The sequence below is a fragment of the Grampus griseus genome (assembly GCF_964374135.1).
Source record: "Grampus griseus genome assembly, chromosome: 17".
In the NCBI taxonomy this organism is placed as follows: Eukaryota; Metazoa; Chordata; class Mammalia; order Artiodactyla; family Delphinidae; genus Grampus; species Grampus griseus.
This window is the reverse complement of record NC_139011.1, coordinates 27,041,323-27,065,726: the sequence shown is the minus strand read 5'-3', so window position 1 is coordinate 27,065,726 and position 24,404 is coordinate 27,041,323.

The window sequence follows — 24,404 nt, the reverse complement described above, 5'->3', positions numbered from 1 at the left end:
GGGGAAGGTTTAGGGTTAGGGTTCGGGCTAGGGTTAGGGTTAGGGGACGGGGACGGTTTAGTGTCGAGGTGAGGGTACGACAACGCTTTAGGGGGAGCGTACGTGTGAGGGCGCAGGTTAGTGTTAGCGTACGGCTTAGGATTAGGGGACGGGTGAGGGTCAGGCTTCGGGGAAGGGTTAGGGTTAGGGTTCGGGCTAGGGTTAGGGTTAGGGGACGGGGACGGTTTAGGGTCCAGGTGAGGGTACGACAACGCTTTAGGGGGAGCGTACGTGTGAGGGCGCGGGTTAGTGTCAGCGTACGGGTTAGGATTAGGGGATGGGTGAGGATCAGGCTTTGGGGAAGGGTTAGGGTTAGGGTTCGGGCTAGGGTTAGGGTTAAGGGACGGGGAGGGTTTAGGGTTCAGGTGAGGGTACGGCAACGCTTTAGGGGGAGCGTACGTGTGAGGGCGTGGGTTAGTGTTAGCGTACGGGTTAGGATTAGGGGACGGGTGAGGGTCAGGCTCGGGGAAGGGTTAGGGTTAGGGTTCGGGCTAGGGTTAGGGTTAGGGGACGGGGACGGTTTAGGGTCGAGGTGAGGGTACGACAACGCTTTAGGGGGAGCGTACGTGTGAGGGCGCAGGTTAGTGTTAGCGTACGTGTTAGGATTAGGGGACGGGTGAGGGTCAGGCTTCGGGGAAGGGTTAGGGTTAGGGTTCGGGCTAGGGTTAGGGTTAGGGGATGGGGACGGTTTAGGGTCCAGATGTGGGTACGACAACGCTTTAGGGGGAGCGTACGTGTGAGGGCGCGGGTTAGTGTCAGCGTACGGGTTAGGATTAGGGGACGGGTGAGGGTCAGGCTTCGGGGAAGGGTTAGGGTTAGGCTTCAGGCTAGGGTTACGGTTAGGTTACGGGGACGGTTTAGGGTCCAGGTGAGGGTACGACAACGCTTTAGGGGGAGCGTTCGTGTGAGGGCACGGGTTAGTGTCAGCGTACGCGTTAGGATTAGGGGACGGGTGAGGGTCAGGCTTCGGGGAAGGGTTAGGGTTAGGCTTCGGGCTAGGGTTAGGGTTAGGGGATGGGGACGGTTTAGGGTCCAGGTGAGGGTACGACAACGCTTTAGGGGGAGCGTACATGTGAGGGCGTGGGTTAGTGTTAGCGTACGGGTTAGGATTAGGGGACGGGTGAGGGTCAGGCTTCGGGGAAGGGTTAGGGTTAGGGTTCGGGCTAGGGTTAGGGTTAGGGGACGGGGACGGTTTAGGGTCCAGGTGAGGGTACGACAACGCTTTAGGGGGAGCGTACGTGTGAGGGCGCGGGTTAGTGTCAGCGTACGGGTTAGGATTAGGGGACGGTTGAGGGTCAGGCTTCGGGGAAGGGTTAGGGTTAGGGTTCGGGCTAGGGTTAGGGTTAAGGGACGGGGAGGGTTTAGGGTTCAGGTGAGGGTACGACAACGATTTAGGGGGAGCGTTCCTGTGAGGGCGCGGGTTAGTGTCAGCGAACGGGTTAGGATTATGGGACGGGTGAGGGTCAGGCTTCGGGGAAGGGTTAGGGTTAGGGTTCGCGGTAGGGTTAGGGTTAGGGGACGGGGAAGGTTTAGGGTCCAGGTGAGGGTACGACAACGCTTTAGGGGTAGCGTACGTGTGAGGGCGCGGGTTAGTGTCAGCGTACGGGTTAGGATTAGGGGACGGTTGAAGGTCAGGCTTCGGGGAAGGGTTAGGGTTAGGGTTCGGGCTAGGGTTAGGGTTAAGGGACGGGGAGGGTTTAGGGTTCAGGTGAGGGTACGACAACGCTTTAGGGGGAGCGTACGTGTGAGGGCGCGGGTTAGTGTCAGCGTACGGGTTAGGATTAGGGGACGGGTGAGGGTCAGTCTTCGGGGAAGCGTTAGGGTTAGGGTTCGGGCTAGGGTTAGGGTTAGGGGACGGGGACGGTTTAGGGTCCAGGTGAGGGTACGACAACGCTTTAGGGGGAGCGTACGTGTGAGGGCGCAGGTTAGTGTCAGCGTACGGGTTAGGATTAGGGGACGGGTGAGGGTCAGGCTTCGGGGAAGGGTTAGTGTTAGGGTTAGGGCTAGGGTTAGGGTTAGGGGACGGGGATGGTTTAGGGTCCAGGTGAGGCTACGACAACGCTTTAGGGGGAGCGTACATGTGAGGGCGCGGGTTAGTGTCAGCGTACGGGTTAGGATTAGGGGACGGGTGAGGGTCAGCCTTCGGGGAAGGGTTAGGGTTAGGGTTCGGGCTAGGGTTAGGGTTAGGGGACGGGGACGGTTTAGGGTCCAAGTGAGGGTACGACAACGCTTTAGGTGGAGCGTACGTGTGAGGGCGCGGGTTAGTGTTAGCGTACGGGTTAGGATTAGGGGACGGTTGAGGGTCAGGCTTCGGGGAAGGGTTAGGGTTAGGGTTCGGGCTAGGGTTAGGGTTAAGGGACGGGGAGGGTTTAGGGTTCAGGTGAGGGTACGGCAACGATTTAGGGGGAGCGTACGTGTGAGGGCGTGGGTTAGTGTTAGCGTACGGGTTAGGATTAGGGGACGGGTGAGGGTCAGGCTCGGGGAAGGGTTAGGGTTAGGGTTCGGGCTAGGGTTAGGGTTAGGGGACGGGGACGGTTTAGGGTCGAGGTGAGGGTACGACAACGCTTTAGGGGGAGCGTACGTGTGAGGGCGCAGGTTAGTGTTAGCGTACGGGTTAGGATTAGGGGACGGGTGAGGGTCAGGCTTCGGGGAAGGGTTAGGGTTAGGGTTAGGGCTAGGGTTAGGGTTAGGGGATGGGGACGGTTTAGGGTCCAGGTGAGTGTACGACAACGCTTTAGGGGGAGCGTACGTGTGAGGGCGCGGGTTAGTGTCAGCGTACGGTTTAGGATTAGGGGACGGGTGAGGGTCAGGCTTCGAAGAAGGGTTAGGGTTAGGGTTCGGGCTAGGGTTAGGGTTAGGGGACGGGGACGGTTTAGGGTCCAGGTGAGGGTACGACAACGCTTTAGGGGGAGCGTACATGTGAGGGCGCGGGTTAGTGTCAGCGTACGGGTTAGAATTAGGGGACGGGTGAGGGTCAGGCTTCGGGGAAGGGTTAGGTTTAGGGTTCGGGCTAGGGTTAGGGTTAGGGGACGGGGACGGTTTAGGGTCCAGGTGAGGGTACGACAACAATTTAGGGGGAGCGTACGTGTGAGGGCGCGGGTTAGTGTCAGCGTACGGGTTAGGATTAGGGGACGGTTGAGGGTGAGGCTTCGGGGAAGGGTTAGGGTTAGGGTTCGGGCTAGGGTTAGGGTTAAGGGAAGGGGAGGGTTTAGGGTTCAGGTGAGGGTACGGCAACGCTTTAGGGGGAGTGTACGTGTGAGGGCGTGGGTTAGTGTTAGCGTACGGGTTAGGATTAGGGGACGGGTGAGGGTCAGGCTCGGGGAAGGGTTAGGGTTAGGGTTCGGGCTAGGGTTAGGGTTAGGGGATGGGGACGGTTTAGGGTCGAGGTGAGGGTACGACAACGCTTTAGGGGGAGCGTACGTGTGAGGGCGCAGGTTAGTGTTAGCGTACGGGTTAGGATTAGGGGACGGGTGAGGGTCAGGCTTCGGGGAAGGGTTAGGGTTAGGGTTCGGGCTAGGGTTAGGGTTAGGGGATGGGGACGGTTTAGGGTCCAGGTGAGGGTACGACAACGCTTTAGGGGGAGCGTACGTGTGAGGGCGCGGGTTAGTGTCAGCGTACGGGTTAGGATTAGGGGACGGGTGAGGGTCAGGCTTCGGGGAAGGGTTAGGGTTAGGCTTCGGGCTAGGGTTAGGGTTAGGGGACGGGGACGGTTTAGGGTCGAGGTGAGGGTACGACAACGCTTTAGGGGGAGCGTTCCTGTGAGGGCGCGGTTTAGTGTCAGCGTACGGGTTAGGATTATGGAACGGGTGAGGGTCAGGCTTCGGGGAAGGGTTAGGGTTAGGGTTCGTGGTAGGGTTAGGGTTAGGGGACGGGGAATGTTTAGGGTCCAGGTGAGGGTACGACAACGCTTTAGGGGGAGCGTACGTGTGAGGGCGCGGGTTAGTGTCAGCGTACGGGTTAGGATTAGGGGACGGTTGAGGGTCAGGCTTCGGGGAAGTGTTAGGGTTAGGGTTCGGGCTAGGGTTAGGGTTAAGGGACGGGGAGGGTTTAGGGTTCAGGTGAGGGTACGGCAACGCTTTAGGGGGAGCGTACGTGTGAGGGCGTGGGTTAGTGTCAGCGTACGTGTTAGGATTAGGGGACGGGTGAGGGTCAGGCTTCGGGGAAGGGTTAGGTTTAGGGTTCGAGCTAGGGTTAGGGTTAGGGGACGGGGATGGTTTAGGGTCGAGGTGAGGGTACGACAACGCTTTAGGGGGAGCGTACGTGTGAGGGCGCAGGTTAGTGTTAGCGTACAGGTTAGGATTAGGAGACGGGTAAGGGTCAGGCTTCGGGGAAGGGTTAGGGTTAGGGTTCGGGCTAGGGTTAGGGTTAGGGGACGGGGACGGTTTAGGGTCCAGGTGAGGGTACGACAACGATTTAGGGGGAGCGTTCCTGTGAGGGCGCGGGTTAGTGTCAGCGAACGGGTTAGGATTATGGGACGGGTGAGGGTCAGGCTTCGGGGAAGGGTTAGGGTTAGGGTTCGCGGTAGGGTTAGGGTTAGGGGACGGGGAAGGTTTAGGGTCCAGGTGAGGGTACGACAACGCTTTAGGGGTAGCGTACGTGTGAGGGCGCGGGTTAGTGTCAGCGTACGGGTTAGGATTAGGGGACGGTTGAGGGTCAGGCTTCGGGGAAGGGTTAGGGTTAGGGTTCAGGCTAGGGTTAGGGTTAAGGGACGGGGAGGGTTTAGGGTTCAGGTGAGGGTACGACAACGCTTTAGGGGGAGCGTACGTGTGAGGGCGCGGGTTAGTGTCAGCGTACGGGTTAGGATTAGGGGACGGGTGAGGGTCAGTCTTCGGGGAAGCGTTAGGGTTAGGGTTCGGGCTAGTTTTAGGGTTATGGGACGGGGACGGTTTAGGGTCCAGGTGAGGGTACGACAACGCTTTAGGGGGAGCGTACGTGTGAGGGCGCAGGTTAGTGTCAGCGTACGGGTTAGGATTAGGGGACGGGTGAGGGTCAGGCTTCGGGGAAGGGTTAGTGTTAGGGTTAGGGCTAGGGTTAGGGTTAGGGGACGGGGACGGTTTAGGGTCCAGGTGAGGCTACGACAACGCTTTAGGGGGAGCGTACATGTGAGGGCGCGGGTTAGTGTCAGCGTACGGGTTAGGATTAGGGGACGGGTGAGGGTCAGCCTTCGGGGAAGGGTTAGGGTTAGGGTTCGGGCTAGGGTTAGGGTTAGGGGACGGGGACGGTTTAGGGTCCAAGTGAGGGTACGACAACGCTTTAGGTGGAGCGTACGTGTGAGGGCGCGGGTTAGTGTTAGCGTACGGGTTAGGATTAGGGGACGGTTGAGGGTCAGGCTTCGGGGAAGCGTTAGGGTTAGGGTTCGGGCTAGGGTTAGGGTTAGGGGATGGGGACGGTTTAGGGTCCAGGTGAGGGTACGACAACGCTTTAGGGGGAGCGTACGTGTGAGGGCGCGGGTTAGTGTCAGCGTACGGGTTAGGATTAGGGGACGGGTGAGGGTCAGGCTTCGGGGAAGGGTTAGGGTTAGGGTTAGGGCTAGGGTTAGGGTTAGGGGACGGGGAAGGTTTAGGGTCCAGGTGAGTGTACGACAGCGCTTTAGGGGGAGCGTACGTGTGAGGGCGCGAGTTAGTGTCAGCGTACGGGTTAGGATTAGGGGACGGTTGAGGGTCAGGCTTCGGGGAAAGGTTAGGGTTAGTGTTCGGGCTAAGGTTAGGGTTAGGTTACGGGGACGGTTTAGGGTTCAGGTGAGGGTACGACAACGCTTTAGGGGGAGCGTACGTGTGAGGGCGCGGGTTAGTGTCAGCGTACGGGTTAGGATTAGGGGACGGGTGAGGGTCAGGCTTCGGGGAAGGGTTAGGGTTAGGCTTCGGGCTAGGGTTAGGGTTAGGGGACGGGGACGGTTTAGGGTCCAAGTGAGGGTACGACAACGCTTTAGGTGGAGCGTACGTGTGAGGGCGCGGGTTAGTGTTAGCGTACGGGTTAGGATTAGGGGACGGTTGAGGGTCAGGCTTCGGGGAAGGGTTAGGGTTAGGGTTCGGGCTAGGGTTAGGGTTAAGGGACGGGGAGGGTTTAGGGTTCAGGTGAGGGTACGGCAACGCTTTAGGGGGAGCGTACGTGTGAGGGCGTGGGTTAGTGTTAGCGTACGGGTTAGGATTAGGGGACGGGTGAGGGTCAGGCTCGGGGAAGGGTTAGGGTTAGGGTTCGGGCTAGGGTTAGGGTTAGGGGACGGGGACGGTTTAGGGTCGAGGTGAGGGTACGACAACGCTTTAGGGGGAGCGTACGTGTGAGGGCGCAGGTTAGTGTTAGCGTACGGGTTAGGATTAGGGGACGGGTGAGGGTCAGGCTTCGGGGAAGGGTTAGGGTTAGGCTTCGGGCTAGGGTTAGGGTTAGGTTACGGGGACGGTTTAGGGTCCAGGTGAGGGTACGACAGCGCTTTAGGGGGAGCGTTCGTGTGAGGGCACGGGTTAGTGTCAGCGTACGGGTTAGGATTAGGGGACGGGTGAGGGTCAGGCTTCGGGGAAGGGTTAGGTTTTGGGTTCGGGCTAGGGTTAGGGTTAGGGGACTGGGACGGTTTAGGGTCCAGGTGAGGGTACGACAACGCTTTAGGGGGAGCGTACATGTGAGGGCGCGGGTTAGTGTTAGCGTACGGGTTATGATTAGGGGACGGGTGAGGGTCAGGCTTCGGGGAAGGGTTAGGGTTAGGGTTCGGGCTAGGGTTAGGGTTAGGGGACGGGGACGGTTTAGGGTCCAGGTGAGGGTACGACAACACTTTAGGGGGAGCGTACGTGTGAGGGCGCGGGTTAGTGTCAGCGTACGGGTTAGGATTAGGGGACGGTTGAGGGTCAGGCTTCGGGGAAGGGTTAGGGTTAGGGTTCGGGCTAGGGTTAGGGTTAAGGGACGGGGAGGGTTTAAGGTTCAGGTGAGGGTACGGCAACGCTTTAGGGGGAGCGTACATGTGAGGGCGTGGGTTAGTGTTAGCCTACGGGTTAGGATTAGGGGACGGGTGAGAGTCAGGCTTCGGGGAAGGGTTAGGGTTAGGGTTCGGGCTAGGGTTAGGGTTAGTGGACGGGGACGGTTTAGGGTCGAGGTGAGGGTACGACAACGCTTTAGGGGGAGCGTTCCTGTGAGGGCGCGGGTTAGTGTCAGCGTACGGGTTAGGATTATGGGACGGGTGAGGGTCAGGCTTCGGGGAAGGGTTAGGGTTAGGGTTCGCGGTAGGGTTAGGGTTAGGGGACGGGGAAGGTTTAGTGTCCAGGTGAGGGTACGACAACGCTTTAGGGGTAGCGTACGTGTGAGGGCGCGGGTTAGTGTCAGCGTACGGGTTAGGATTAGGGGACGGGTGAGGGTCAGGCTTCGGGGAAGGGTTAGGGTTAGGGTTCGGGCTAGGGTTAGGGTTAAGGGACGGGGAGGGTTTAGGGTTCAGGTGAGGGTACGGCAACGATTTAGGGGGAGCGTACGTGTGAGGGCGTGGGTTAGTGTTAGCGTACGGGTTAGGATTAGGGGACGGGTGAGGGTCAGGCTCGGGGAAGGGTTAGGGTTAGGGTTCGGGCTAGGGTTAGGGTTAGGGGACGGGGACGGTTTAGGGTCGAGGTGAGGGTACGACAACGCTTTAGGGGGAGCGTACGTGTGAGGGCGCAGGTTAGTGTTAGCGTACGGGTTAGGATTAGGGGACGGGTGAGGGTCAGGCTTCGGGGAAGGGTTAGGGTTAGGGTTAGGGCTAGGGTTAGGGTTAGGGGATGGGGACGGTTTAGGGTCCAGGTGAGTGTACGACAACGCTTTAGGGGGAGCGTACGTGTGAGGGCGCGGGTTAGTGTCAGCGTACGGTTTAGGATTAGGGGACGGGTGAGGGTCAGGCTTCGAAGAAGGGTTAGGGTTAGGGTTCGGGCTAGGGTTAGGGTTAGGGGACGGGGACGGTTTAGGGTCCAGGTGAGGGTACGACAACGCTTTAGGGGGAGCGTACATGTGAGGGCGCGGGTTAGTGTCAGCGTACGGGTTAGAATTAGGGGACGGGTGAGGGTCAGGCTTCGGGGAAGGGTTAGGTTTAGGGTTCGGGCTAGGGTTAGGGTTAGGGGACGGGGACGGTTTAGGGTCCAGGTGAGGGTACGACAACAATTTAGGGGGAGCGTACGTGTGAGGGCGCGGGTTAGTGTCAGCGTACGGGTTAGGATTAGGGGACGGTTGAGGGTGAGGCTTCGGGGAAGGGTTAGGGTTAGGGTTCGGGCTAGGGTTAGGGTTAAGGGACGGGGAGGGTTTAGGGTTCAGGTGAGGGTACGGCAACGCTTTAGGGGGAGCGTACATGTGAGGGCGTGGGTTAGTGTTAGCGTACGGGTTAGGATTAGGGGACGGGTGAGAGTCAGGCTTCGGGGAAGGGTTAGGGTTAGGGTTCGGGCTAGGGTTAGGGTTAGGGGACGGGGACGGTTTAGGGTCGAGGTGAGGGTACGACAACGCTTTAGGGGGAGCGTTCCTGTGAGGGCGCGGGTTAGTGTCAGCGTACGGGTTAGGATTATGGGACGGGTGAGGGTCAAGCTTCGGGGAAGCGTTAGGGTTAGGGTTCGGGCTAGGGTTAGGGTTAAGGGACGGGGAAGGTTTAGGGTCCAGGTGAGGGTACGACAACGCTTTAGGGGTAGCGTACGTGTGAGGGCGCGGGTTAGTGTCAGCGTACGGGTTAGGATTAGGGGACGGTTGAGGGTCAGGCTTCGGGGAAGGGTTAGGGTTAGGGTTCGGGCTAAGGTTAGGGTTAAGGGACGGGGCGGGTTTAGGGTTCAGGTGAGGGTACGGCAACGCTTTAGGGGGAGCGTACGTGTGAGGGCGTGGGTTAGTGTCAGCGTACGGGTTAGGATTAGGGGACGGGTGAGGGTCAGGCTTCGGGGAAGGGTTAAGGTTAGGGTTCGGGCTAGGGTTAGGGTTAGGGGACGGGGACGGTTTAGGGTCGAGGTGAGGGTACGACAACGCTTTAGGGGGAGCGTACGTGTGAGGGCGCAGGTTAGTGTTAGCGTACGGGTTAGGATTAGGGGACGGGTGATGGTCAGGCTTCGGGGAAGGGTTAGCGTTAGGGTTCGGGCTAGGGTTAGGGTTAGGGGACGGGGACGGTTTAGGGTCCAGGTGAGGGTACGACAACGCTTTAGGGGGAGCGTACGTGTTCGGATGAATGGACGGCTTAGGGTAAGGCTTCGGGTAAGGTGTGCTAGGGAGGGAACGGGGAGTTGAGGGGCCAGGTGAGGGGACGACAGAGGTGGAGGGTGAGAGAACGTGTCAGGGGACGGCTTAGGAACGGGGAGTGTGGAGGGTCCAGGTGAGGGGACGAGAGAGGTGTAGTGTTAGAGTACGTGTCATGGGACTGCTTAGGATTGGGGAAAGGTTAGGCTTTGAACGGGGACTGTTGAGGGTCCAGGTTAGGGAACGACAGAGGTGTAGGTTTAGAGTACCTGTCAGGGTACGTGAGGGTACGACAACGCTTTAGGGGGAGCGTACGTGTGAGGGCGCAGGTTAGTGTTAGCGTACGTGTTAGGATTAGGGGACGGGTGAGGTTCAGGCTTCGGGGAAGGGTTAGGGTTAGGGTTCGGGCTAGGGTTAGGGTTAGGGGATGGGGACGGTTTAGGGTCCAGATGTGGGTACGACAACGCTTTAGGGGGAGCGTACGTGTGAGGGCGCGGGTTAGTGTCAGCGTACGGGTTAGGATTAGGGGACGGGTGAGGGTCAGGCTTCGGGGAAGGGTTAGGGTTAGGCTTCAGGCTAGGGTTAGGGTTAGGTTACGGGGACGGTTTAGGGTCCAGGTGAGGGTACGACAACGCTTTAGGGGGAGCGTTCGTGTGAGGGCACGGGTTAGTGTCAGCGTACGGGTTAGGATTAGGGGACGGGTGAGGGTCAGGCTTCGGGGAAGGGTTAGGGTTAGGCTTCGGGCTAGGGTTAGGGTTAGGGGATGGGGACGGTTTAGGGTCCAGGTGAGGGTACGACAACGCTTTAGGGGGAGCGTACATGTGAGGGCGTGGGTTAGTGTTAGCGTACGGGTTAGGATTAGGGGACGGGTGAGGGTCAGGCTTCGGGGAAGGGTTAGGGTTAGGGTTCGGGCTAGGGTTAGGGTTAGGGGACGGGGACGGTTTAGGGTCCAGGTGAGGGTACGACAACGCTTTAGGGGGAGCGTACGTGTGAGGGCGCGGGTTAGTGTCAGCGTACGGGTTAGGATTAGGGGATGGTTGAGGGTCAGGCTTCTGGGAAGGGTTAGGGTTAGGGTTCGGGCTAGGGTTAGGGTTAAGGGACGGGGAGGGTTTAGGGTTCAGGTGAGGGTACGACAACGATTTAGGGGGAGCGTTCCTGTGAGGGCGCGGGTTAGTGTCAGCGAACGGGTTAGGATTATGGGACGGGTGAGGGTCAGGCTTCGGGGAAGGGTTAGGGTTAGGGTTCGCGGTAGGGTTAGGGTTAGGGGACGGGGAAGGTTTAGGGTCCAGGTGAGGGTACGACAACGCTTTAGGGGTAGCGTACGTGTGAGGGCGCGGGTTAGTGTCAGCGTACGGGTTAGGATTAGGGGACGGTTGAAGGTCAGGCTTCGGGGAAGGGTTAGGGTTAGGGTTCGGGCTAGGGTTAGGGTTAAGGGACGGGGAGGGTTTAGGGTTCAGGTGAGGGTACGACAACGCTTTAGGGGGAGCGTACGTGTGAGGGCGCGGGTTAGTGTCAGCGTACGGGTTAGGATTAGGGGACGGGTGAGGGTCAGTCTTCGGGGAAGCGTTAGGGTTAGGGTTCGGGCTAGGGTTAGGGTTAGGGGACGGGGACGGTTTAGGGTCCAGGTGAGGGTACGACAACGCTTTAGGGGGAGCGTACGTGTGAGGGCGCAGGTTAGTGTTAGCGTACGGGTTAGGATTAGGGGACGGGTGAGGGTCAGGCTTCGGGGAAGGGTTAGGGTTAGGGTTCGGGCTAGGGTTAGGGTTAGGGGATGGGGACGGTTTAGGGTCCAGGTGAGGGTACGACAACGCTTTAGGAGGAGCGTACGTGTGAGGGCGCGGGTTAGTGTCAGCGTACGGGTTAGGATTAGGGGACGGGTGAGGGTCAGGCTTCGGGGAAGGGTTAGGGTTAGGCTTCGGGCTAGGGTTAGGGTTAGGTTACGGGGACGGTTTAGGGTCCAGGTGAGGGTACGACAACGCTATAGGGGGAGCGTTCGTGTGAGGGCACGGGTTAGTGTCAGCGTACGGGTTAGGATTAGGGGACGGGTGAGGGTCAGGCTTCGGGGAAGGGTTAGGGTTAGGGTTCGGGCTACTGTTAGGGTTAGGGGACGGGGACGGTTTAGGGTCCAGGTGAGGGTACGACAACGCTTTAGGGGGAGCGTACGTGTGAGGGCGCGGGTTAGTGTCAGCGTACGGGTTAGGATTAGGGGACGGGTGAGGGTCAGGCTTCGGGGAAGGGTTAGGGTTAGGGTTCGGGCTAGGGTTAGGGTTAAGGGACGGGGAGGGTTTAGGGTTCAGGTGAGGGTACGGCAACGCTTTAGGGGGAGCGTACATGTGAGGGCGTGGGTTAGTGTTAGCCTACGGGTTAGGATTAGGGGACGGGTGAGAGTCAGGCTTCGGGGAAGGGTTAGGGTTAGGGTTCGAGCTAGGGTTAGGGTTAGTGGACGGGGACGGTTTAGGGTCGAGGTGAGGGTACGACAACGCTTTAGGGGGAGCGTTCCTGTGAGGGCGCGGGTTAGTGTCAGCGTACGGGTTAGGATTATGGGACGGGTGAGGGTCAGGCTTCGGGGAAGGGTTAGGGTTAGGGTTCGCGGTAGGGTTAGGGTTAGAGGACGGGGAAGGTTTAGGGTCCAGGTGAGGGTACGACAACGCTTTAGGGGTAGCGTACGTGTGAGGGCGCGGGTTAGTGTCAGCGTACGGGTTAGGATTAGGGGACGGTTGAGGGTCAGGCTTCGGGGAAGGGTTAGGGTTAGGGTTCGGGCTAGGGTTAGGGTTAAGGGACGGGGAGGGTTTAGGGTTCAGGTGAGGGTACGGCAACGCTTTAGGGGGAGCGTACGTGTGAGGGCGTGGGTTAGTGTCAGCGTACGGGTTAGGATTAGGGGACGGGTGAGGGTCAGGCTCGGGGAAGGGTTAGGGTTAGGGTTCGGGCTAGGGTTAGGGTTAGGGGACGGGGACGGTTTAGTGTCGAGGTGAGGGTACGACAACGCTTTAGGGGGAGCGTACGTGTGAGGGCGCAGGTTAGTGTTAGCGTACGGGTTAGGATTAGGGGACGGGTGAGGGTCAGGCTTCGGGGAAGGGTTAGGGTTAGGGTTCGGGCTAGGGTTAGGGTTAGGGGACGGGGACGGTTTAGGGTCCAGGTGAGGGTACGACAACGCTTTAGGGGGAGCGTACGTGTGAGGGCGCGGGTTAGTGTCAGCGTACGGGTTAGGATTAGGGGATGGGTGAGGGTCAGGCTTTGGGGAAGGGTTAGGGTTAGGGTTCGGGCTAGGGTTAGGGTTAAGGGACGGGGAGGGTTTAGGGTTCAGGTGAGGGTACGGCAACGCTTTAGGGGGAGCATACGTGTGAGGGCGTGGGTTAGTGTTAACGTACGGGTTAGGATTAGGGGACGGGTGAGGGTCAGGCTCGGGGAAGGGTTAGGGTTAGGGTTCGGGCTAGGGTTAGGGTTAGGGGACGGGGACGGTTTAGGGTCGAGGTGAGGGTACGACAACGCTTTAGGGGGAGCGTACGTGTGAGGGCGCAGGTTAGTGTTAGCGTACGTGTTAGGATTAGGGGATGGGTGAGGGTCAGGCTTCGGGGAAGGGTTAGGGTTAGGGTTCGGGCTAGGGTTAGGGTTAGGGGATGGGGACGGTTTAGGGTCCAGATGTGGGTACGACAACGCTTTAGGGGGAGCGTACGTGTGAGGGCGCGGGTTAGTGTCAGCGTACGGGTTAGGATTAGGGGACGGGTGAGGGTCAGGCTTCGGGGAAGGGTTAGGGTTAGGCTTCAGGCTAGGGTTAGGGTTAGGTTACGGGGACGGTTTAGGGTCCAGGTGAGGGTACGACAACGCTTTAGGGGGAGCGTTCGTGTGAGGGCACGGGTTAGTGTCAGCGTACGGGTTAGGATTAGGGGACGGGTGAGGGTCAGGCTTCGGGGAAGGGTTAGGGTTAGGCTTCGGGCTAGGGTTAGGGTTAGGGGATGGGGACGGTTTAGGGTCCAGGTGAGGGTACGACAACGCTTTAGGGGGAGCGTACATGTGAGGGCGTGGGTTAGTGTTAGCGTACGGGTTAGGATTAGGGGACGGGTGAGGGTCAGGCTTCGGGGAAGGGTTAGGGTTAGGGTTCGGGCTAGGGTTAGGGTTAGGGGACGGGGACGGTTTAGGGTCCAGGTGAGGGTACGACAACGCTTTAGGGGGAGCGTACGTGTGAGGGCGCGGGTTAGTGTCAGCGTACGGGTTAGGATTAGGGGATGGTTGAGGGTCAGGCTTCGGGGAAGGGTTAGGGTTAGGGTTCGGGCTAGGGTTAGGGTTAAGGGACGGGGAGGGTTTAGGGTTCAGGTGAGGGTACGACAACGATTTAGGGGGAGCGTTCCTGTGAGGGCGCGGGTTAGTGTCAGCGAACGGGTTAGGATTATGGGACGGGTGAGGGTCAGGCTTCGGGGAAGGGTTAGGGTTAGGGTTCGCGGTAGGGTTAGGGTTAGGGGACGGGGAAGGTTTAGGGTCCAGGTGAGGGTACGACAACGCTTTAGGGGTAGCGTACGTGTGAGGGCGCGGGTTAGTGTCAGCGTACGGGTTAGGATTAGGGGACGGTTGAAGGTCAGGCTTCGGGGAAGGGTTAGGGTTAGGGTTCGGGCTAGGGTTAGGGTTAAGGGACGGGGAGGGTTTAGGGTTCAGGTGAGGGTACGACAACGCTTTAGGGGGAGCGTACGTGTGAGGGCGCGGGTTAGTGTCAGCGTACGGGTTAGGATTAGGGGACGGGTGAGGGTCAGTCTTCGGGGAAGCGTTAGGGTTAGGGTTCGGGCTAGGGTTAGGGTTAGGGGACGGGGACGGTTTAGGGTCCAGGTGAGGGTACGACAACGCTTTAGGGGGAGCGTACGTGTGAGGGCGCAGGTTAGTGTTAGCGTACGGGTTAGGATTAGGGGACGGGTGAGGGTCAGGCTTCGGGGAAGGGTTAGGGTTAGGGTTCGGGCTAGGGTTAGGGTTAGGGGATGGGGACGGTTTAGGGTCCAGGTGAGGGTACGACAACGCTTTAGGGGGAGCGTACGTGTGAGGGCGCGGGTTAGTGTCAGCGTACGGGTTAGGATTAGGGGACGGGTGAGGGTCAGGCTTCGGGGAAGGGTTAGGGTTAGGCTTCGGGCTAGGGTTAGGGTTAGGTTACGGGGACGGTTTAGGGTCCAGGTGAGGGTACGACAACGCTATAGGGGGAGCGTTCGTGTGAGGGCACGGGTTAGTGTCAGCGTACGGGTTAGGATTAGGGGACGGGTGAGGGTCAGGCTTCGGGGAAGGGTTAGGGTTAGGGTTCGGGCTACTGTTAGGGTTAGGGGACGGGGACGGTTTAGGGTCCAGGTGAGGGTACGACAACGCTTTAGGGGGAGCGTACGTGTGAGGGCGCGGGTTAGTGTCAGCGTACGGGTTAGGATTAGGGGACGGGTGAGGGTCAGGCTTCGGGGAAGGGTTAGGGTTAGGGTTCGGGCTAGGGTTAGGGTTAAGGGACGGGGAGGGTTTAGGGTTCAGGTGAGGGTACGGCAACGCTTTAGGGGGAGCGTACATGTGAGGGCGTGGGTTAGTGTTAGCCTACGGGTTAGGATTAGGGGACGGGTGAGAGTCAGGCTTCGGGGAAGGGTTAGGGTTAGGGTTCGAGCTAGGGTTAGGGTTAGTGGACGGGGACGGTTTAGGGTCGAGGTGAGGGTACGACAACGCTTTAGGGGGAGCGTTCCTGTGAGGGCGCGGGTTAGTGTCAGCGTACGGGTTAGGATTATGGGACGGGTGAGGGTCAGGCTTCGGGGAAGGGTTAGGGTTAGGGTTCGCGGTAGGGTTAGGGTTAGAGGACGGGGAAGGTTTAGGGTCCAGGTGAGGGTACGACAACGCTTTAGGGGTAGCGTACGTGTGAGGGCGCGGGTTAGTGTCAGCGTACGGGTTAGGATTAGGGGACGGTTGAGGGTCAGGCTTCGGGGAAGGGTTAGGGTTAGGGTTCGGGCTAGGGTTAGGGTTAAGGGACGGGGAGGGTTTAGGGTTCAGGTGAGGGTACGGCAACGCTTTAGGGGGAGCGTACGTGTGAGGGCGTGGGTTAGTGTCAGCGTACGGGTTAGGATTAGGGGACGGGTGAGGGTCAGGCTCGGGGAAGGGTTAGGGTTAGGGTTCGGGCTAGGGTTAGGGTTAGGGGACGGGGACGGTTTAGTGTCGAGGTGAGGGTACGACAACGCTTTAGGGGGAGCGTACGTGTGAGGGCGCAGGTTAGTGTTAGCGTACGGGTTAGGATTAGGGGACGGGTGAGGGTCAGGCTTCGGGGAAGGGTTAGGGTTAGGGTTCGGGCTAGGGTTAGGGTTAGGGGACGGGGACGGTTTAGGGTCCAGGTGAGGGTACGACAACGCTTTAGGGGGAGCGTACGTGTGAGGGCGCGGGTTAGTGTCAGCGTACGGGTTAGGATTAGGGGATGGGTGAGGGTCAGGCTTTGGGGAAGGGTTAGGGTTAGGGTTCGGGCTAGGGTTAGGGTTAAGGGACGGGGAGGGTTTAGGGTTCAGGTGAGGGTACGGCAACGCTTTAGGGGGAGCATACGTGTGAGGGCGTGGGTTAGTGTTAACGTACGGGTTAGGATTAGGGGACGGGTGAGGGTCAGGCTCGGGGAAGGGTTAGGGTTAGGGTTCGGGCTAGGGTTAGGGTTAGGGGACGGGGACGGTTTAGGGTCGAGGTGAGGGTACGACAACGCTTTAGGGGGAGCGTACGTGTGAGGGCGCAGGTTAGTGTTAGCGTACGTGTTAGGATTAGGGGACGGGTGAGGGTCAGGCTTCGGGGAAGGGTTAGGGTTAGGGTTCGGGCTAGGGTTAGGGTTAGGGGATGGGGACGGTTTAGGGTCCAGATGTGGGTACGACAACGCTTTAGGGGGAGCGTACGTGTGAGGGCGCGGGTTAGTGTCAGCGTACGGGTTAGGATTAGGGGACGGGTGAGGGTCAGGCTTCGGGGAAGGGTTAGGGTTAGGCTTCAGGCTAGGGTTAGGGTTAGGTTACGGGGACGGTTTAGGGTCCAGGTGAGGGTACGACAACGCTTTAGGGGGAGCGTTCGTGTGAGGGCACGGGTTAGTGTCAGCGTACGGGTTAGGATTAGGGGACGGGTGAGGGTCAGGCTTCGGGGAAGGGTTAGGGTTAGGCTTCGGGCTAGGGTTAGGGTTAGGGGATGGGGACGGTTTAGGGTCCAGGTGAGGGTACGACAACGCTTTAGGGGGAGCGTACATGTGAGGGCGTGGGTTAGTGTTAGCGTACGGGTTAGGATTAGGGGACGGGTGAGGGTCAGGCTTCGGGGAAGGGTTAGGGTTAGGGTTCGGGCTAGGGTTAGGGTTAGGGGACGGGGACGGTTTAGGGTCCAGGTGAGGGTACGACAACGCTTTAGGGGGAGCGTACGTGTGAGGGCGCGGGTTAGTGTCAGCGTACGGGTTAGGATTAGGGGATGGTTGAGGGTCAGGCTTCGGGGAAGGGTTAGGGTTAGGGTTCGGGCTAGGGTTAGGGTTAAGGGACGGGGAGGGTTTAGGGTTCAGGTGAGGGTACGACAACGATTTAGGGGGAGCGTTCCTGTGAGGGCGCGGGTTAGTGTCAGCGAACGGGTTAGGATTATGGGACGGGTGAGGGTCAGGCTTCGGGGAAGGGTTAGGGTTAGGGTTCGCGGTAGGGTTAGGGTTAGGGGACGGGGAAGGTTTAGGGTCCAGGTGAGGGTACGACAACGCTTTAGGGGTAGCGTACGTGTGAGGGCGCGGGTTAGTGTCAGCGTACGGGTTAGGATTAGGGGACGGTTGAAGGTCAGGCTTCGGGGAAGGGTTAGGGTTAGGGTTCGGGCTAGGGTTAGGGTTAAGGGACGGGGAGGGTTTAGGGTTCAGGTGAGGGTACGACAACGCTTTAGGGGGAGCGTACGTGTGAGGGCGCGGGTTAGTGTCAGCGTACGGGTTAGGATTAGGGGACGGGTGAGGGTCAGTCTTCGGGGAAGCGTTAGGGTTAGGGTTCGGGCTAGGGTTAGGGTTAGGGGACGGGGACGGTTTAGGGTCCAGGTGAGGGTACGACAACGCTTTAGGGGGAGCGTACGTGTGAGGGCGCAGGTTAGTGTTAGCGTACGGGTTAGGATTAGGGGACGGGTGAGGGTCAGGCTTCGGGGAAGGGTTAGGGTTAGGGTTCGGGCTAGGGTTAGGGTTAGGGGATGGGGACGGTTTAGGGTCCAGGTGAGGGTACGACAACGCTTTAGGGGGAGCGTACGTGTGAGGGCGCGGGTTAGTGTCAGCGTACGGGTTAGGATTAGGGGACGGGTGAGGGTCAGGCTTCGGGGAAGTGTTAGGGTTAGGCTTCGGGCTAGGGTTAGGGTTAGGTTACGGGGACGGTTTAGGGTCCAGGTGAGGGTACGACAACGCTATAGGGGGAGCGTTCGTGTGAGGGCACGGGTTAGTGTCAGCGTACGGGTTAGGATTAGGGGACGGGTGAGGGTCAGGCTTCGGGGAAGGGTTAGGGTTAGGGTTCGGGCTACTGTTAGGGTTAGGGGACGGGGACGGTTTAGGGTCCAGGTGAGGGTACGACAACGCTTTAGGGGGAGCGTACGTGTGAGGGCGCGGGTTAGTGTCAGCGTACGGGTTAGGATTAGGGGACGGTTGAGGGTCAGGCTTCGGGGAAGGGTTAGGGTTAGGGTTCGGGCTAGGGTTAGGGTTAAGGGACGGGGAGGGTTTAGGGTTCAGGTGAGGGTACGGCAACGCTTTAGGGGGAGCGTACATGTGAGGGCGTGGGTTAGTGTTAGCCTACGGGTTAGGATTAGGGGACGGGTGAGAGTCAGGCTTCGGGGAAGGGTTAGGGTTAGGGTTCGAGCTAGGGTTAGGGTTAGTGGACGGGGACGGTTTAGGGTCGAGGTGAGGGTACGACAACGCTTTAGGGGGAGCGTTCCTGTGAGGGCGCGGGTTAGTGTCAGCGTACGGGTTAGGATTATGGGACGGGTGAGGGTCAGGCTTCGGGGAAGGGTTAGGGTTAGGGTTCGCGGTAGGGTTAGGGTTAGAGGACGGGGAAGGTTTAGGGTCCAGGTGAGGGTACGACAACGCTTTAGGGGTAGCGTACGTGTGAGGGCGCGGGTTAGTGTCAGCGTACGGGTTAGGATTAGGGGACGTTTGAGGGTCAGGCTTCGGGGAAGGGTTAGGGTTAGGGTTCGGGCTAGGGTTAGGGTTAAGGGACGGGGAGGGTTTAGGGTTCAGGTGAGGGTACGGCAACGCTTTAGGAGGAGCGTACGTGTGAGGGCGTGGGTTAGTGTCAGCGTACGGGTTAGGATTAGGGGACGGGTGAGGGTCAGGCTCGGGGAAGGGTTAGGGTTAGGGTTCGGGCTAGGGTTAGGGTTAGGGGACGGGGACGGTTTAGTGTCGAGGTGAGGGTACGACAACGCTTTAGGGGGAGCGTACGTGTGAGGGCGCAGGTTAGTGTTAGCGTACGGGTTAGGATTAGGGGACGGGTGAGGGTCAGGCTTCGCGGAAGGGTTAGGGTTAGGGTTCGGGCTAGGGTTAGGGTTAGGGGACGGGGACGGTTTAGGGTCCAGGTGAGGGTACGACAACGCTTTAGGGGGAGCGTACGTGTGAGGGCGCGGGTTAGTGTCAGCGTACGGGTTAGGATTAGGGGATGGGTGAGGGTCAGGCTTTGGGGAAGGGTTAGGGTTAGGGTTCGGGCTAGGGTTAGGGTTAAGGGACGGGGAGGGTTTAGGGTTCAGGTGAGGGTACGGCAACGCTTTAGGGGGAGCGTACGTGTGAGGGCGTGGGTTAGTGTTAGCGTACGGGTTAGGATTAGGGGACGGGTGAGGGTCAGGCTCGGGGAAGGGTTAGGGTTAGGGTTCGGGCTAGGGTTAGGGTTAGGGGACGGGGACGGTTTAGGGTCGAGGTGAGGGTACGACAACGCTTTAGGGGGAGCGTACGTGTGAGGGCGCAGGTTAGTGTTAGCGTACGTGTTAGGATTAGGGGACGGGTGAGGGTCAGGCTTCGGGGAAGGGTTAGGGTTAGGGTTCGGGCTAGGGTTAGGGTTAGGGGATGGGGACGGTTTAGGGTCCAGATGTGGGTACGACAACGCTTTAGGGGGAGCGTACGTGTGAGGGCGCGGGTTAGTGTCAGCGTACGGGTTAGGATTAGGGGACGGGTGAGGGTCAGGCTTCGGGGAAGGGTTAGGGTTAGGCTTCAGGCTAGGGTTAGGGTTAGGTTACGGGGACGGTTTAGGGTCCAGGTGAGGGTACGACAACGCTTTAGGGGGAGCGTTCGTGTGAGGGCACGGGTTAGTGTCAGCGTACGGGTTAGGATTAGGGGACGGGTGAGGGTCAGGCTTCGGGGAAGGGTTAGGGTTAGGCTTCGGGCTAGGGTTAGGGTTAGGGGATGGGGACGGTTTAGGGTCCAGGTGAGGGTACGACAACGCTTTAGGGGGAGCGTACATGTGAGGGCGTGGGTTAGTGTTAGCGTACGGGTTAGGATTAGGGGACGGGTGAGGGTCAGGCTTCGGGGAAGGGTTAGGGTTAGGGTTCGGGCTAGGGTTAGGGTTAGGGGACGGGGACGGTTTAGGGTCCAGGTGAGGGTACGACAACGCTTTAGGGGGAGCGTACGTGTGAGGGCGCGGGTTAGTGTCAGCGTACGGGTTAGGATTAGGGGATGGTTGAGGGTCAGGCTTCGGGGAAGGGTTAGGGTTAGGGTTCGGGCTAGGGTTAGGGTTAAGGGACGGGGAGGGTTTAGGGTTCAGGTGAGGGTACGACAACGATTTAGGGGGAGCGTTCCTGTGAGGGCGCGGGTTAGTGTCAGCGAACGGGTTAGGATTATGGGACGGGTGAGGGTCAGGCTTCGGGGAAGGGTTAGGGTTAGGGTTCGCGGTAGGGTTAGGGTTAGGGGACGGGGAAGGTTTAGGGTCCAGGTGAGGGTACGACAACGCTTTAGGGGTAGCGTACGTGTGAGGGCGCGGGTTAGTGTCAGCGTACGGGTTAGGATTAGGGGACGGTTGAAGGTCAGGCTTCGGGGAAGGGTTAGGGTTAGGGTTCGGGCTAGGGTTAGGGTTAAGTGACGGGGAGGGTTTAGGGTTCAGGTGAGGGTACGACAACGCTTTAGGGGGAGCGTACGTGTGAGGGCGCGGGTTAGTGTCAGCGTACGGGTTAGGATTAGGGGACGGGTGAGGGTCAGTCTTCGGGGAAGCGTTAGGGTTAGGGTTCGGGCTAGGGTTAGGGTTAGGGGACGGGGACGGTTTAGGGTCCAGGTGAGGGTACGACAACGCTTTAGGGGGAGCGTACGTGTGAGGGCGCAGGTTAGTGTTAGCGTACGGGTTAGGATTAGGGGACGGGTGAGGGTCAGGCTTCGGGGAAGGGTTAGGGTTAGGGTTCGGGCTAGGGTTAGGGTTAGGGGATGGGGACGGTTTAGGGTCCAAGTGAGGGTACGACAACGCTTTAGGGGGAGCGTACGTGTGAGGGCGCGGGTTAGTGTCAGCGTACGGGTTAGGATTAGGGGACGGGTGAGGGTCAGGCTTCGGGGAAGGGTTAGGGTTAGGCTTCGGGCTAGGGTTAGGGTTAGGTTACGGGGACGGTTTAGGGTCCAGGTGAGGGTACGACAACGCTATAGGGGGAGCGTTCGTGTGAGGGCACGGGTTAGTGTCAGCGTACGGGTTAGGATTAGGGGACGGGTGAGGGTCAGGCTTCGGGGAAGGGTTAGGGTTAGGGTTCGGGCTACTGTTAGGGTTAGGGGACGGGGACGGTTTAGGGTCCAGGTGAGGGTACGACAACGCTTTAGGGGGAGCGTACGTGTGAGGGCGCGGGTTAGTGTCAGCGTACGGGTTAGGATTAGGGGACGGTTGAGGGTCAGGCTTCGGGGAAGGGTTAGGGTTAGGGTTCGGGCTAGGGTTAGGGTTAAGGGACGGGGAGGGTTTAGGGTTCAGGTGAGGGTACGGCAACGCTTTAGGGGGAGCGTACATGTGAGGGCGTGGGTTAGTGTTAGCCTACGGGTTAGGATTAGGGGACGGGTGAGAGTCAGGCTTCGGGGAAGGGTTAGGGTTAGGGTTCGAGCTAGGGTTAGGGTTAGTGGACGGGGACGGTTTAGGGTCGAGGTGAGGGTACGACAACGCTTTAGGGGGAGCGTTCCTGTGAGGGCGCGGGTTAGTGTCAGCGTACGGGTTAGGATTATGGGACGGGTGAGGGTCAGGCTTCGGGGAAGGGTTAGGGTTAGGGTTCGCGGTAGGGTTAGGGTTAGAGGACGGGGAAGGTTTAGGGTCCAGGTGAGGGTACGACAACGCTTTAGGGGTAGCGTACGTGTGAGGGCGCGGGTTAGTGTCAGCGTACGGGTTAGGATTAGGGGACGGTTGAGGGTCAGGCTTCGGGGAAGGGTTAGGGTTAGGGTTCGGGCTAGGGTTAGGGTTAAGGGACGGGGAGGGTTTAGGGTTCAGGTGAGGGTACGGCAACGCTTTAGGGGGAGCGTACGTGTGAGGGCGTGGGTTAGTGTCAGCGTACGGGTTAGGATTAGGGGACGGGTGAGGGTCAGGCTCGGGGAAGGGTTAGGGTTAGGGTTCGGGCTAGGGTTAGGGTTAGGGGACGGGGACGGTTTAGTGTCGAGGTGAGGGTACGACAACGCTTTAGGGGGAGCGTACGTGTGAGGGCGCAGGTTAGTGTTAGCGTACGGGTTAGGATTAGGGGACGGGTGAGGGTCAGGCTTCGGGGAAGGGTTAGGGTTAGGGTTCGGGCTAGGGTTAGGGTTAGGGGACGGGGACGGTTTAGGGTCCAGGTGAGGGTACGACAACGCTTTAGGGGGAGCGTACGTGTGAGGGCGCGGGTTAGTGTCAGCGTACGGGTTAGGATTAGGGGATGGGTGAGGGTCAGGCTTTGGGGAAGGGTTAGGGTTAGGGTTCGGGCTAGGGTTAGGGTTAAGGGACGGGGAGGGTTTAGGGTTCAGGTGAGGGTACGGCAACGCTTTAGGGGGAGCGTACGTGTGAGGGCGTGGGTTAGTGTTAGCGTACGGGTTAGGATTAGGGGACGGGTGAGGGTCAGGCTCGGGGAAGGGTTAGGGTTAGGGTTCGGGCTAGGGTTAGGGTTAGGGGACGGGGACGGTTTAGGGTCGAGGTGAGGGTACGACAACGCTTTAGGGGGAGCGTACGTGTGAGGGCGCAGGTTAGTGTTAGCGTACGTGTTAGGATTAGGGGACGGGTGAGGGTCAGGCTTCGGGGAAGGGTTAGGGTTAGGGTTCGGGCTAGGGTTAGGGTTAGGGGATGGGGACGGTTTAGGGTCCAGATGTGGGTACGACAACGCTTTAGGGGGAGCGTACGTGTGAGGGTGCGGGTTAGTGTCAGCGTACGGGTTAGGATTAGGGGACGGGTGAGGGTCAGGCTTCGGGGAAGGGTTAGGGTTAGGCTTCAGGCTAGGGTTAGGGTTAGGTTACGGGGACGGTTTAGGGTTCAGGTGAGGGTACGACAACGCTTTAGGGGGAGCGTTCGTGTGAGGGCACGGGTTAGTGTCAGCGTACGGGTTAGGATTAGGGGACGGGTGAGGGTCAGGCTTCGGGGAAGGGTTAGGGTTAGGCTTCGGGCTAGGGTTAGGGTTAGGGGATGGGGACGGTTTAGGGTCCAGGTGAGGGTACGACAACGCTTTAGGGGGAGCGTACATGTGAGGGCGTGGGTTAGTGTTAGCGTACGGGTTAGGATTAGGGGACGGGTGAGGGTCAGGCTTCGGGGAAGGGTTAGGGTTAGGGTTCGGGCTAGGGTTAGGGTTAGGGGACGGGGACGGTTTAGGGTCCAGGTGAGGGTACGACAACGCTTTAGGGGGAGCGTACGTGTGAGGGCGCGGGTTAGTGTCAGCGTACGGGTTAGGATTAGGGGATGGTTGAGGGTCAGGCTTCGGGGAAGGGTTAGGGTTAGGGTTCGGGCTAGGGTTAGGGTTAAGGGACGGGGAGGGTTTAGGGTTCAGGTGAGGGTACGACAACGATTTAGGGGGAGCGTTCCTGTGAGGGCGCGGGTTAGTGTCAGCGAACGGGTTAGGATTATGGGACGGGTGAGGGTCAGGCTTCGGGGAAGGGTTAGGGTTAGGGTTCGCGGTAGGGTTAGGGTTAGGGGACGGGGAAGGTTTAGGGTCCAGGTGAGGGTACGACAACGCTTTAGGGGTAGCGTACGTGTGAGGGCGCGGGTTAGTGTCAGCGTACGGGTTAGGATTAGGGGACGGTTGAAGGTCAGGCTTCGGGGAAGGGTTAGGGTTAGGGTTCGGGCTAGGGTTAGGGTTAAGGGACGGGGAGGGTTTAGGGTTCAGGTGAGGGTACGACAACGCTTTAGGGGGAGCGTACGTGTGAGGGCGCGGGTTAGTGTCAGCGTACGGGTTAGGATTAGGGGACGGGTGAGGGTCAGGCTTCGGGGAAGGGTTAGTGTTAGGGTTAGGGCTAGGGTTAGGGTTAGGGGACGGGGATGGATTAGGGTCCAGGTGAGGCTACGACAACGCTTTAGGGGGAGCGTACATGTGAGGGCGCGGGTTAGTGTCAGCGTACGGGTTAGGATTAGGGGACGGGTGAGTGTCAGCCTTCGGGGAAGGGTTAGGGTTAGGGTTCGGGCTAGGGTTAGGGTTAGGGGACGGGGACGGTTTAGGGTCCAAGTGAGGGTACGACAACGCTTTAGGTGGAGCGTACGTGTGAGGGCGCGGGTTAGTGTTAGCGTACGGGTTAGGATTAGGGGACGGTTGAGGGTCAGGCTTCGGGGAAGGGTTAGGGTTAGGGTTCGGGCTAGGGTTAGGGTTAAGGGACGGGGAGGGTTTAGGGTTCAGGTGAGGGTACGGCAACGCTTTAGGGGGAGCGTACGTGTGAGGGCGTGGGTTAGTGTTAGCGTACGGGTTAGGATTAGGGGACGGGTGAGGGTCAGGCTCGGGGAAGGGTTAGGGTTAGGGTTCGGGCTAGGGTTAGGGTTAGGGGACGGGGACGGTTTAGGGTCGAGGTGAGGGTACGACAACGCTTTAGGGGGAGCGTACGTGTGAGGGCGCAGGTTAGTGTTAGCGTACGGGTTAGGATTAGGGGACGGGTGAGGGTCAGGCTTCGGGGAAGGGTTAGGGTTAGGCTTCGGGCTAGGGTTAGGGTTAGGTTACGGGGACGGTTTAGGGTCCAGGTGAGGGTACGACAGCGCTTTAGGGGGAGCGTTCGTGTGAGGGCACGGGTTAGTGTCAGCGTACGGGTTAGGATTAGGGGACGGGTGAGGGTCAGGCTTCGGGGAAGGGTTAGGTTTTGGGTTCGGGCTAGGGTTAGGGTTAGGGGACGGGGACGGTTT